At 56.2% G+C, this 4,354-nt stretch overlaps 1 pseudogene; it reads left to right on the forward strand.

Annotated features, from left to right (window-relative positions):
- The first annotated feature begins 2,204 nt into the window (after window positions 1-2,204).
- LOC125518777 lies at window positions 2,205-3,896 on the forward strand (annotated as a pseudogene).
- The last annotated feature ends 458 nt before the right edge of the window (window positions 3,897-4,354 follow it).

Raw genomic sequence — 4,354 nt, forward strand, 5'->3', positions numbered from 1 at the left:
TCGGGGAGTTTTGGGTCTATACCGAAGTACTGGGGGGTTACCGGAACCCCCCGGGGAGATTAATGGGCCTATTGGGCCCTAATGGAGGAGAGTAGGGGCGGCCAAAGGGCAGCCGTGCGCCCCCTCCCCCACAACGAATTGGACAAGGAGGGGGGTGGCGCCCCCCTTTCCTTTCCCCTCTCTCTTGTTCCCTCTCCTCTCCTACTAGGACTCCTCATGGGGCGCACCTAGGGTGGCTGGCCCCCTGCCCTCCTCCACTCCTTTATATACGTGGCCAGGGGCACCCCATAGACACAAATTGATCCCTTGGATCTTTTAGTCATGTGTGGTGCCCCTCTCCACCATAGTCCACCTCGACAATATCATAGAGGTGCTTAGGCGAAGCCCTACGACGGTAGAACATCAACATTGTCACCACGCCGTCATGCTGACGGAACTCTCCCTCAAAGCTTGGCTGGATCGGAGTTCGAGGGACGTCATCGAGTTGAACATGTGCATAACTCGGAGGTGCCGTGCGTTTGTTACTTGATCGGTCGGATCGTGAAGACGTATGACTACATCAACCGCGTTGTGCTAATGCTTCCGCTTTCGGTCTACGAGGGTACGTGGACACACTCTCCCCTCTCGTTGCTATCCATCACCATGATCATGTGTGTGCGTAGCAATTTTTTTGAAATTGTTGTGTTCCCCAACAGCAACCCCTCCGCCGCCTATCAGAAGAGAAGAGAAGGATCATTGGTGAAGAAATCGCCCGGCTTCTGGCAGTTGGCTTTATCATGGAAGTGTTCTACCCGGACTAGCTTGCCAACCCAGTCCTCATTTTGAAGAAGAATAACTAGCGGGATATGTGTATCGACTACACTAGCCTCAACAAAGCCTTCCCCAAGGACCATTTTGCCTTGGCCCAGATAGATCAAGTGATCAACTCCACGGCCAGCTGCGAGCTGCTGTCCTTCTTGGATGCCTACTCCGGCTACCACCAGATCAAGCTGAACCCGGCCGATCAGCTGAAGACTGCCTTCATCACACCATACGGAGCCTTCTGCTACCTGACCATGACGTTCGGCTTGAGGAATGCCGGCGCCACCTTTCCGCATTGCATGCAGAAGTGCCTCCTCAAGCAACTCGACAGAAATGCCCACATCTGTGTAGACGATATTGTGGTGAAGACGGAGAAGTGCGGCACCCTTTTGGAGGATCTCAAGGAGACCTTCGACAATTTGTGCCGTTTTCAGATCAAGCTCAACTCGGAGAAGCGTGTCTTCGGAGTACTAGCCGGCCAACTTCTTGGTTTCCTTGTTTCCGAGCGCGGGATGCAGAGGCCGACCCGACTGCGGGACATCCAGAAGTTCACGGGGTGCTTGGCATCTCTCAGCCGGTTCATCAGTTGGCTGGGTGAGAAGGCCCTCCCCTTGTACCAGCTGATGAAGAAGACCACAAGCTTCGAGTGTACTGGCCCGGCGGACGGGGCCTTCCTCCAGCTCAAGCGGATGCTGTCCATGCCGCCTATCCTGGCTACTCTGGCTACTAAAGAGCCCATGTTCCTCTACAACACTGCTACCAGCCGGGTGGTCAGCACAATGATCGTGGTCGAGCGCCCAGAGGACGGCAGGGCCCAGCCGGTCTAGTACCTGAGCAAGGTGTTGTCTGCCTCCAAGCAGAACTACCCCCACTACTAGAAGATGTGCTAAGGCGTGTACTTTGCCACCAAGAAGCTCAAGAAGTACTTCCAGGAGCGCACCATCACGGTCGTCTGCACTGCTCCCCTTGCCGAGATCATAGGCAACAGAGATGCATCAGGCCGGCTGGAAAAGTGGGCCATCGAGCTGGCTCCCCACACCATCCTCTACTAGCCCCGCACCACCATCATGTCCCAAGCGCTAGCCGACTTCCTAGTCGACTGGGCCGAGACCTAGTACCTGCCACCAACGCCGGATTCTACTCACTGCCAGATGCACTTTGATGTTTCGAGGATGCGCACCAGTTTGGGAGCCTACAACATCCTCACCTCTCTCAAGGGAGACAAGCTCAAGTACATGCTGCAGATCCAGTTTGCTGCCCTCAACAACGTGGCCGAGTACGAGGCACTCGTCCACGGACTCTGCTTAGCCAAGGAGATCGGCATCCACCGGATTCTGTGCTACAGCGACTCGGACTTGGTGGTCTAGCAGTCGTCTAGCGACTGGGACACCAAGGACGCAAACATGGCAAGCTACCACTTCCTCGTCCAGCAGATCAGTGCGCACTTCGACGGGTGCAAGTTCCTCCACGTGCCACGGACCGACAACGAGCAAGCCGATGTCCTAGCCCGGATCGGCTCCACCCGGCAGGCCATACCAGCAGTTGTCTCCCTAGAGTGCCTGCGCAAGCCGTCTGTCAAGCCTTCACTGGAATCAGAGTCCATCTTAGTGCTGGCTGACCTCGGAGCAGTCGGATCCGGCTCGGGGACTTCAGTAGTCGGCCTGGGGACTTCGGCAAGTGGAGGAGCTGCAGCACTCGAACCCGGCCCCGGGACTGCAGCAGTCGGCCCGGGGACTCCAACGACGCAGCAAGCAGCGGCCGGCTCCGACCCACCGCCTCCCAACCCGACCAGCCTGGTACCGGTTGCTGTCATGATAGTGATAGAAGCACCATCTTGGGCACAACCCATCCTCAACTTCCTGGTGAGCCGAGAGCTACCAACCAACGAGATCTTGGCCCGGCAGGTGCAACGCCGGGCGGCAGCATACACGATAGTCAACAGAGAACTTGTCAGGCGCAGTGTGACCGGTGTCTTCCAGCGCTGCATGGAGCCGGAGAAGGGCATAGCGATCCTAAGGGATATTCATCAAGGCGAATGTGGCCACCATGCCGCCTCCAGATCCCTCATCGCCAAAGCTTTCTGCCATGGTTTTTTCTGGCCGACTACTTTAGACGACGCCAAGGAGTTGGTCCGCAAGTGCAAGGGGTGCCAGCGCTTCAGCTCCAAGCAATACCTACCGGCTTCTGCACTCAAGACCATCCCCTTACTTGGCCATTTTCCGTGTGGGGGTTGGACATGGTGGGCCCATTCAAGACAACATGCGGTGGCATGACCCATCTGTTAGTTACCGTGGACAAGTTCACAAAGTGGATGGAAGCAAAGCCAATCAAGAAGCTGAATGGTCCAACTGTTGTCACCTTCATTGCGGATATCACCGTTCGGCATCCCGCACAGCACCAGCACCGACAATGGCACAAATTTCACCAAAGGTGCCTTGGCTCGTTTCTACGTGACGCAAGGTATCCGATTGGACTTAGCGTCTGTTGCCCATCCGCAATCAAACGGCCAGGTGGAGCAAGAAAATGGCCTTATCCTATCTGGCATCAAGCCCCGACTGGTCGAGCCTCTGGAGTGCTTGGCCGACTGCTGGATCAAGGAGCTGCCGGCCGTCCTTTGGAGTCTTCGTCCTATGCTAAACAAAGCAACCTGCTTCACACCCTTCTTCCTCGTGTATGGGGCCGAGGCCGTCATCCCAACTGACATTGAGTTTGACTTGCCTCGCGTCACCATGTACACAGAGGCGGAAGCGAAGGAGGCGTGCGAAGACGATGTTGATCTGCTGGAAGAGGCCCGGCTGCTAGCACTCAGTAGGTCCGTCAACTACCAGCAGAGCCTATGCCGCTACCACAGCAGGAAGGTCAAGTCGCGTGCTTTCCGCGAAGGGGACCTTGTGCTCCGGCTGATCCAGTGGACAACCGGCCAGCATAAGCTCTCGGCGCCATGGGAGGGTCCTTTCATCCTCAGCAAGCCCCTGGGCAACGACTCCTACTACCTAATCGACACGCAGAAGCTCAGGGCACGCAAGAGGGACAATCCAGGCCAAGAGACGGAACGACCATGGAACGCGAATCTTCTCTGCCCATTTTACAGTTGATGAAGTGTATACCAGGCTACCTTTGTATTAAGCAAAGACAACATCCCCCCGAGGCGCACTCAGGGGCTAACTTTTTATCTATATGATAAGCTTCACCTATGAATGTGTTCTCTCATTCTTTTGCCCTGGCCAGGTCCGGTCAACTGGCCCGGGGGCCCACCGCCTTGACCTAAGTTGGCACCACCCAATGTCGGCTAAGTAGTGTGCCGATGCCAAAGCCATCTGTTCGCTTTAGCTATAGCTCGCAGCGTGACTGTCGGGCTAGCAAGAGCTAAATGCCGGAAACACCGTGCACACGGAAGATGACTAAGGAAGAACGCCAGTATAGGCCAAGTCGGCCCCTTGCCTCACCCGCTTCTCGCTCGACTAGCTACGCTCTAGGCGGCCAAAGTAACTTGCCTATTCTAAAATAGCCAAGTCCCTAACCCAGCCACAGACCGCAGTGTGCCAGTCCGGCT

The sequence above is a fragment of the Triticum urartu genome, chromosome 7 (assembly GCF_003073215.2).
Source record: "Triticum urartu cultivar G1812 chromosome 7, Tu2.1, whole genome shotgun sequence".
Taxonomy (NCBI): domain Eukaryota; kingdom Viridiplantae; phylum Streptophyta; class Magnoliopsida; order Poales; family Poaceae; genus Triticum; species Triticum urartu.